Source organism: Oncorhynchus nerka, linkage group LG17 (assembly GCF_034236695.1).
Source record: "Oncorhynchus nerka isolate Pitt River linkage group LG17, Oner_Uvic_2.0, whole genome shotgun sequence".
NCBI lineage: Eukaryota > Metazoa > Chordata > Actinopteri > Salmoniformes > Salmonidae > Oncorhynchus > Oncorhynchus nerka.
This window is the reverse complement of record NC_088412.1, coordinates 32,600,044-32,611,085: the sequence shown is the minus strand read 5'-3', so window position 1 is coordinate 32,611,085 and position 11,042 is coordinate 32,600,044.

Below are 11,042 nucleotides of genomic sequence, written 5' to 3'. Positions count from 1 at the left end.
TGGGCTCAGCACCTGAGCCACTGGAGGAAGATGGTAGTGATGCGGAGAGGGGGAACGGATAACGCGAACTCTCTTCCACGAGCTCGGTGACGAAGATCTACCCGTCGTTCTATACGAATAGCGAGTTCAATCAAAGAATCCACGCTGGAAGGAACCTCCCGGGAGAGAATCTCATCCTTTACCTCCGCGTGGAGACCCTCCAGAAAACGAGCGAGCAACGCCGGCTCGTTCCAGTCACTGGAGGCAGCAAGAGTGCGAAACTCTATAGAGTAGTCCGTTATGGATCGATTCCCTTGACATAGGGAAGACAGGGCCCTGGAAGCTTCTTTCCCAAAAACTGAACGATCAAAAACCCGTATCATCTCCTCCTTAAAGTTCTGATACTGGTTAGTACACTCAGCCCTTGCCTCCCAGATTGCCGTGCCCCACTCACGAGCCCGTCCTGTAAGGAGAGATATGACGTAGGCGATACGAGCTGTACCCCTGGAGTAAGTGTTGGGCTGGAGAGAGAACACAATATCACACTGGGTGAGGATCGAGCGGCATTCAGTGGGCTCCCCAGAGTAACACGGTGGGTTATTAATTCTGGGCTCCGGAGACTCGGAAGCCCTGGAAGTAGCCGGTGGATCAAGGCGGAGATTGTGAATATGTTTCGAGAGGTCGGAGACTTGGGCGGCCAGGGTCTCAACGGCATGTCGAGCAGCAGACAATTCCTGCTCGTGTCTGCCTAGCATCGCTCCCTGGATCTCGACGGCTGAGTAGAGAGGATCCGAAGTCGCTGGGTCCATTCTTGGTCGGATTCTTCTGTTATGCAGATGTGAGGACCCAACAGCGATTCAACAGGAACAGAGTCTTTTAATGTCCAAACAGGGAAAACATAAATCCTCAATCTTTACAGGAGATGTCCAAACAGGGAAAACATAAATCCTCTATCTTTGCAGGAGAGTCCTCCTTCTAGTAGTAGAGGAGAATTGCAGGGCTAGCGGCAACCGACTGCAGGTCCCTCTGGGTAGGCGCGGGCCGTAGAGGACAGAGACACCTGCTCACACGCAGCATCTGATGAAGAGGCAGATTACGACAGGACGGGACAAGGGCAAAGCAAACAAGAATCCGACAAGGACAGAAGCAGAAACAGAGAGAGAAATAGAGACTTAATCAGAGGGCAAAAGAGGGGACAGGTGTGAGAGAGTAAACGAGGTCGTTAGGAGAATGAGGAACAGCTGGGAGCAGGAACGGAACGATAGAGAGAGAGAGAGTAACCAATACGACCAGCAGGGGGAAACGAAGAGAAGGGAAAGCACAGGGACAAGACATAACATGACAGTATTGTTCAACCTGATCAGACAGGTTTTTTACATGGACAATACATTGGAGATAATATACGACAACTACTAGAAATAATAGAACATCATGAAACATCTAAGAAGCCAGGCCTGGTATTTATAATGGATTTTGAAAAGACATTTGATAAAGTAAGACTGAATTTTATTTATAAATGCCTGGATTTTTTCAATTTCGGTCATTCCTTAACGAAATAGGTAAAAAAATAATGTATAGCAACCCCAGGTGTAAAATTGTAAATAACGGCTACTTCTCATAGAGTTTTGAATTGTCAAGAGGAGTTAAACAAGGGTGTCCACTGTCACCATATCTTTTTCGTTTTGGCCAACAAAATGCTAGCTATTAAAATCAGATCTAATAACAACATTAGAGGATTAGGAATCCAAGGCCTAAAAACAAAGGTGTCCATGTATGCCGATGACTCAAGATTTATATTAAGTCCATAAGCTAGATCCTTGCAATGTCTCATTGAAGATATACAGTGAGGGGAACATTTTTTGATCCCCTGCTGATTTTGTACATTTGCCCACTGACAAAGAAATTATGAGTCTATAATTTTAAATGGTAGGTTTATTTGAACAGTGAGAGACAGAATAACAACAACAAAAATCCAGAAAAAACGCATGTGAAAAGTGTTATAAATTGATTTGCTTTTTAATGACGGAAATAAGTATTTGACCCCTCTGCAAAACATGACTTAGTACTTGGTGGCAAAACCCTTGTTGGCAATCACAGAGGTCAGACGTTTCTTGTAGTTGGCCACCAGGTTTGCATACATCTCAGGAGGGATTTTGTCCCACTCCTCTTTGCAGATCTTCTCCAAGTCATTAAGGTTTCGAGACTGACGTTTGGCAACTCGAACCTTCAGCTCACTCCACATATTTTCTATGGGATTAAGGTCTGGAGACTGGCTAGGCCACTCCAGGACCTTAATGTGCTTCTTCTTGAGCCACTCCTTTGTTCCCTTGGCCGTGTGTTTTGGATCATTGTCATGCTGGAATATCCATCCATGACCCATTTCAATGCCATGGCTGAGGGAAGGAGGTTCTCACCCAAGATTTGACGGTACATGGCCCCGTCCATTGTCCCTTTGATGCAGTGAAGTTGTCCTTTCCCATTAGCAGAAAAACACCCCCAAAGCATCATGTTTCCACCTCCATGTTTGACGGTGGGGATGGTATTCATAGGCAGCATTCCTCCTCCTCCAAGCACAACGAGTTGAGTTGATGCAAAAGAGCTCCATTTTGGTCTCATCTGACCACAACACTTTAACCCAGTTGTCCTCTGAATCATTCAGATGTTCATTGGCAAACTTCAGACGGGCATGTATATGTGCTTTCTTGAGCTGGGGGACCGTGCGGGTGCTGCAGGATTTCAGTCCTTCACGGCGTAGTGTGTTACCAATTGTTTTCTTGGTGACTATGGTCCCAGCTGCCAGCTGCCAGCTGCCGTGTAGTTCTGGGTTGATTCCTCACCGTTCTCATGATCATTGCAACTCCACGAGGTGAGATTTTGCATGGAGCCCCGGGCCGAGGGAGATTGACAGTTATTTTGTGTTTCTTCCATTTGCGAATAATCTCACCAACCGTTGTCACCTTCTCACCAAGCTGCTTGGCGATGGTCTTGTAGCCCATTCCAGCCTTGTGTAGGTCTACAATCTTGTCCCTGACATCCTTGGAGAGCTCTTTGGTCTTGGCCATGGTGGAGAGTTTGGAATCTGATTGATTGATTGCTTCTGTGGACAGGTGTCTTTTATACAGGTAACAAACTGAGATTAGGAGCACTCCCTTTAAGAGTGTGCTCCTAATCTCAACTCGTTACCTGTATAAAAGACACCTGGGAGACAGAAATCTTTCTGATTGAGAGGGGGTCAAATACTTTTTCCCCTCATTAAAATGCAAATCAATTTATAACATTTTTAACATGCGTTTTTCTGGATTTTTGTTGTTGTTATTCTGTCTCTCACTGTTCAAATAAACCTACCATTAAAATGATAGACGGATCATTTCTTTGTCAGTTGGCAAACGTATAAAATCAGCAGGGGATCAAATACTTTTTTCCCTCACTGTAGATAACTTTTCTGTACTCTCTGGACTAAAACCTAATTATGGTAAGTGTACAATATTACATATTGGATCTTAAAAAATAGAACTTTTACATTACCCTGCAGTTTACCCATAAAATGGGCTGATGGTGAAGTAGACATACTTGGTATTCATATCCCAAAAGATATAAATAAGCTCTCCACAATGAATTTCAATAGAAAACTTGTAAAACTAGACAAGATCCTGCAACCATGGAGAGGTAAATAACTGTCTATTTACGGAAAAATTGCCTTGATTAACTCCTTAGTCATATCTCAGTTTACTCACTTACTTATGGTGCTGCCTACTCCTGATGATTCGTTTTTCAAATCAGATGAGCAAAAAATATTTAGCTTTATCTGGGGTTGCTTTAGGCAACTAAAATGTGCCTGTCTATATAATGAATATGAATTGGGTGGGTTGAGATGATTAAATATAAAAGCACTAAATCTCAATCTAAAAGCTTCACCTGTACTTGAACCCCAAAAGGTTCTCAAGTAGATTACTAAGAAAAGCTCATCCACTGTTTGTGCAGATTGCCATGTCTCATTTTCGATTTTGAAAATGATACTTTTTTCAAAGTATCTCTCTTTTTCAAACAAGCATTGCAGAGCTGGCTACAATTCATCCCCCTGAAAAGATATTACAACAAATGTTATGTCTGAACTCAAATGTGCTGGTTGATAAAATACCTGTATTTATGGGAAAGATGTTTGAGAAGGATAGTTTGTTCTTAAATTATATTGTAAATTGGAATGACAGAGTTATGTCCTTCATGGAGTTATCAGAATTGTACGGGAAGGTTGCTCAATCCAAGAGTACAACCAATTGATTACAGCACTACCCCAAAAATGGAGGAGGCAGGTGGCAGCGGTCGGAGGTAGGGAACTGGTCTGTCTGCCCAATATAAAGGATCATGATTGGAGGAGGCAGGTGGCAGCAGGAGGAGGTAGGGAACTGGTCTGTCTGCCCAATATAAAGGATCAAAACTGGCGGAGGAATAAAAATAGCATAAATAGGAAAGTATACCAGTTTCATTTGAGGACCAGGATGTTGACAACTGTGCCATACAGATTGCAAAATAGTTGGCAAGAGTTTTTTGATGTACCGATTCCATGGTAAAGGGTGTATGTTGATATATAAAACAACGCAAGATTCAAGACTTTGTGCTTTTCAGCTGAAAGTACTATATAGAATTCTTGCAACAAACAAAATATTGAATATTTGGGGCATAAAATCATCGAAACTCTGCAGATTTTGTTGTGAGGATACAGAATCAATAGAACATGTATTTTTGGTATTGCCCTCAGGTAGCCTGTTTCTGGTCTCAGGTTCAGGAATGGCTGAAAATTCATAGAATTGATCTAAAATTGACCCTAGAAATTGTACTGTTAGGAGATCTGGAGAGACCGGGTCAGTCAATTACTAATATACTAATACTCTAAGTAATAGTATTTATCTTCAACTCGCAATCTGTTCAAATCAAATCAAATGTACTTATAAAGCCCTTCTTACATCAACTGATATCTCAAAGTGCTGTACAGAAACCCAGCCTAAAACCCCAAACAGCAAGCAATGCAGGTGTAGAAGCGCGGTGGCTAGGAAAAACTCCCTAGAAAGGCCAGAATCTAGGAAGAAACCTAGAGAACCAGGCTATGAGGGGTGGCCAGTCCTCTTCTGGCTGTGCTAGGTGGAGATTATAACAGAACATGGACAAGATGTTCAAATGTTCATAGGTGACCAGCAGGGTCAAATAATAATAATCACAGTGGTTGTCGAGGGTGCAACAGGTCAGCACCTCAGGAGTAAATGTCAGCTGGCTTTTCATAGCCGATCACTCAGATTATCTCTACCACTCCTGCTGTCTCTAGAGAGTTGAAAACAGCAGGTCTGGGACAGGTAGCACATCCGGTGAACAGGTCAGGGTTCCATAGTCGCAGGCAGAACAGTTGAAACTGGAGCAGGGGACTGGGGACAGCTAGGAGTCATCGGGCCAGGTAATCCTGAGACATGGTCCTAGGGCTCAGGTCCTCCGAGAGACAGAACGAAATAAAGAACGAAAGAGAGAAATCAAATCAAATCAAAGTTTATTTGTCACGTGCGCTAAATACAACAGGTGTAGACCTTACAGTGAAATGCTTACTTACAGGCTCTAATCAATAGTGCAAAAAGGTATTAGGTGAATAAAAGGTAGGTAAAGAAATAAAACAACAGTAAAAAGACTACATACAGACACCGGTTAGTCAGGGTCATTGAGGTAGTATGTACATGTAGATATGGTTAAAGTGACTATGCATATATGATGAATAGAGAGTAGCAGTGGCGTAAAAGAGGGGTTGGCGGGTGGTGGGTGGGACACAATGCAGATAGCCCGGTTAGCCAATGTTTTCTTTGGTTTTTTTTCCACCTTTATTTAACCAGGCAGGCTAGTTGAGAACAAGTTTTCATTTACAACTGCGACCTGGCCAAGATAAAGCATATCAGTGTGAACAGACAACAACACAGAGTTACACATGGAGTAAACAACAAACAAGTCAATAACACAGTAGAAAAAAAGAAAAAAAAGAGTCTATATACATTGTGTGCAAAAGGCATGAGGAGGTAGGCAAATAATTACAATTTAGCAGCCGTCCAATGTACGGGAGCACTGGTTGGTCGGCCCAATTGAAGTAGTATGTACATGAATGTATAGTTAAAGTGACTATGCATATATGATAAACAGAGAGCAGCAGCAGCATAAAAAGAAGGGTTGGGGGGGCACACAATGCAAATAGTCTGGGTAGCCATTTGATTACCTGTTCAAGAGTCTTATGGCTTGGGGGTAAAAACTGTTGAGAAGCCTTTTTGTCCTAGACTTGGCACTCCGGTACCGCTTGCCATGCGATAGTAGAGAGAACAGTCTATGACTGGGGTGGCTGGGATCTTTGACATTTTTTAGGGCCTTCCCTCTACACCGCCTGGTATAGAGGTCCTGTCAGCTTAGCACCAGTGATGTACTGGGCCGTACGCACTACCCTCTGTAGTGCCTTGAAGTCAGAGGCAGACCAATTGCCGTACCAGGCAGTGATGCAACCAGTCAGGATACTCTCGATGTTGCAGCTGTAGAACCTTCTGAGGATCTGAGGACCCATGCCAAATCTTTTTAGTTTCCTGAGGGGGAATAGGCTTTGTCATGCCCTCTTCACGACTGTCTTGGTGTGTTTGGACCATTCTAGTTTGTTGAAGCTCTGACCTGCTCCACTACAGCCCTGTCGATGAGAATGGGGGCGTGCTCGGTCCTCCTTTTCCTGTAGTCCACAATAATCTCCTTAGCCTTGTTTACGTTGAAGGATAGGTTGTTATTCTGGCACCACCCGGCCAGGTCTATGACTTCCTCCCGATAGAGAAAGAAAGAGAGAAAGAGAGAGAGAATTAGAGAGAACATACTTAAATGCACACAGGACACCGGATAAGACAGGAGAAATACTCCATATATAACAGATTGACCCTAGCCCCCCGACACATAAACTACTGCAGCATAAATACTGGAGGCTGAGACAGGAGAAATACTCCAGACATAACAGACTGAACCTAGCCTCCCGACACATAAACTACTGCAGCATAAATAATGGAGGCTGAGACAGGAGGGGTCGGGAGACACTATGGCCCCACCCGACGATACCCCCGGACAGGGCCAAACAGGAAGGATATAACCCCACCCACTTTGCCAAAGCACAGCCCCCACACCACTAGAGGAATATCTTCAACCACCAATTTACCATCCCGAGACAAGGCCGAGTATAGCCCACAAAAGATCTCCGCCACGGCACAACCCAAGGGGGGGCACCAACCCAGACAGGAAGACCCATCCTAGGGACGGCATGGAAGAACACCAGTAAGCCAGTGACTCAGCCCCTGTAATAGGGTTAGAGGCAGAGGATCCCAGTGGAACGAGGGGAACCGGCCAGGCAGAGACAGCAAGGGCGGTCCGTTCACCTTCACACTCCTGGGCCAGACTACACTCAATCATAGGACCTACTAAAGAGACGAGTCTTCAAAAAAGACTTAAAGGTTGAGACTGAGTCTGTGTCTCTGTTGATTGTATTTGATTGGGTAGATTGAAATTGTATGTTAAACACCACAGCATAGTTAAAAGGTATGTGTAGCATTTCGCTACACTCACATTAACATCTGCTAACCATGTGTATGTGACAAATAACATTTGATTTGATTTGATTTGCTTAGAAACTCAAACCCAGAGGTAAATGGGGTGGGCTGAGGGAAGCTAAGGATTGGGATGTGGAATTGGAGACCAGTGGGAGTGGAGTTGCCGTGCGAGAGATAGAATGATGGTCAAAGATAAACGTTTTTAAAAGTCTAAATAAAACATAATAAATCATATGTTTGAATGACACTGAGGGGAAGTGTTTTTACAACTAATGTCGGTTTACCTGAGGCTGATGCCGTGTAGGTGTTTGTACACATGCATATACACACACTCTTATTCAAATAAACGCAACAAGAACACACACATGCATGTAATAGTGCCAGACATGCACACAAACATATACAGTTGGCATTGCTGTTATGATTTTAGTTGTCCTTGATGTCCTTTCTTTTTTTTTTTATATAATTTTTTTGCATTGTTGTTTACTGTTTTCTTCTGTCTTTTTCTTTTTTCTCTTTAGTTCTTTCTCTTGGATGTTGGTGCATTGTGGTGTTCTTGGGGGTGGGGAATGGAATTAATTTTATTTATTTTTTATTCTTGGGGGGGAACTGTGGGAGGGATCTCGAATGGTTGAGGGACAGCTATTGGAGAACTGTGGGGGGGATCTTGGAGGGTTCGGGTTCACGTTTTTTGGCCTAGTGGGAGATCTGTCAACGTGCCCTTGAGGAGGGCATTGACCCTGGATGCTTCTGTGTGTCGCTCTGAGTCTGTTGGATGACTGGTATGATGCAGTTGTTGAGCAGCATCACTGCAAGTATATTGTATGTTTCGGATATTCAATAAAATAATTGTAAAAAATTAAATACCCTCTGTTTGGCAGGTCATGTTTCGGAGGACGCATGACCCGACATTCACCTCCTAAGCCCGTTGGGGAGTTGCAGCGATGAGACAGGATCGAAATTGGGGAGAAAAAGGGGGTAAATATATATATTTTTAAACAGAGCTCTCCCTTTCTTACCAACCCGCTGTTGATATTAAAGCCCCACTGGACTGTTATGGAACATTCAAACCAATAAATTTATTAATTTGAATTATCTATTTTTAAGCATTTTTTTTTTAAAACAAGTGCATCACATTATTTCTCTGCGGTAACCTAAGCTCCACTTTCCTGTCTAGAAATATGTTGCAGAGCATCACAAATCCAAACTGGACTCAGGGGTAGACGTAACATAGTAAATGTAAATCCAGGAGTATGCTATGTTACATTTTGTATTGGTATGTATTAATTTGTGGATGTCCATCAATAATTTCATATAATATGTTACAAATTGCAATTCGTAGAATATGTTATGAATTTGCAAAACGTATGATATGTTACTTATTCCAATTTGTTGTGGCTAATGTTAGCTAGGTGGCTAGCTAGGGGTTATGGTTAGGGGTTACATTTAGTGTTAGCTAACATGCTAAGTAGTTGCAACGTAGCTAAAAAGGTCGTTTTTTTGCCTTAAGTAACCTTCTGTCTTATGTAACCATACCAACTCACACAATTCTTCACTCAAACACAAAGCAAAGCCATCTTTAAAAAATGTATAAAATCAGCCACATATGGCTGAACCAAAACAACCAGCACTCATACTATCAGTCACATCAGTCTATTTACTCCCACTTTCAGTTAAAATGAGTCAGATATAATATTTGTCTAATCATATTTACAGGTCTTCTACCCAACATAAAGCATATACAGTGCCTTGCGAAGGTATTCGGCCCCCTTGAACTTTGTGACCTTTTGCCACATTTCAGGCTTCAAACATAAAGATATAAAACTGTATTTTTTGTGAAGAATCAACAACAAGTGGGACACAATCATGAAGTGGAACGACATTTATTGGATATTTCAAACTTTTTTAACAAATCAAAAACTGAAAAATTGGGTGTACAAAATTATTCAACCCCCTTAAGTTAATACTTTGTAGCGCCACCTTTTGCTGCGATTACAGCTGTAAGTCGCTTGGGGTATGTCTCTATCAGTTTTGCACATCGAGAGACTGAAATTTTTCCCCATTCCTCCTTGCAAAACAGCTCGAGCTCAGTGAGGTTGGATGGAGAGCATTTGTGAACAGCAGTTTTCAGTTCTTTCCACAGATTCTCGATTGGATTCAGGTCTGGACTTTGACTTGGCCATTCTAACACCTGGATATGTTTATTTTTGAACCATTCCATGGTAGATTTAGCTTTATGTTTTGGATCATTGTCTTGTTGGAAGACAAATATCCGTCCCAGTCTCAGGTCTTTTGCAGACTCCATCAGGTTTTCTTCCAGAATGGTCCTGTATTTGGCTCCATCCATCTTCCCATCAATTTTAACCATCTTCCCTGTCCCTGTGGAAGAAAAGCAGGCCCAAACCATGATGCTGCCACCACCATGTTTGACAGTGGGGATGGTGTGTTCAGGGTGATGAGCTGTGTTGCTTTTACGCCAAACATAACGTTTTGCATTGTTGCCAAAAAGTTAAATTTTGGTTTCATCTGACCAGAGCACCTTCTTCCACATGTTTGGTGTGTCTCCCAGGTGGCTTGTGGCAAACTTTAAATGACACTTTTTATGGATATCTTTAAGAAATGGCTTTCTTCTTGCCACTCTTCCATAAAGGCCAGATTTGTGCAATATACGACTGATTGTTGTCCTATGGACAGAGTCTCCCACCTCAGCTGTAGATCTCTGCAGTTCATCCAGAGTGATCATGGGCCTCTTGGCTGCATCTCTGATCAGTCTTCTCCTTGTATGAGCTGAAAGTTTAGAGGGATGGCCAGGTCTTGGTAGATTTGCAGTGGTCTGATACTCCTTCCATTTCAATATTATCGCTTGCACAGTGCTCCTTGGGATGTTTAAAGCTTGGGAAATCTTTTTGTATCCAAATCCGGCTTTTAACTTCTTCACAACAGTATCTCGGACCTGCCTGGTGTGTTCCTTGTTCTTCATGATGCTCTCTGCGCTTTTAACGGACCTCTGAGACTATCACAGTGCAGGTGCATTTATACAGAGACTTGATTACACACAGGTGGATTGTATTTATCATCATTAGTCATTTAGGTCAACATTGGATCATTCATAGATCCTCACTGAACTTCTGGAGAGAGTTTGCTGCACTGAAAGTAAAGGGGCTGAATAATTTTGCACGCCCAATTTTTCAGTTTTTGATTTGTTAAAAAAGTTTGAAATATCCAATAAATGTCGTTCCACTTCATGATTGTGTCCCACTTGTTGTTGATTCTTCACAAAAAAATACAGTTTTATGTCTTTATGTTTGAAGCCTGAAATGTGGCAAAAGGTCGCAAAGTTCAAGGGGGCCGAATACTTTCGCAAGGCACTGTACATTCCTTTATACATTCTTCAGCAAACTGGATGCAGTTTATCACTGTGCCATCCGTTTTGTCACTAAAGCACCTTATACCACCCACCACTGCGACTTG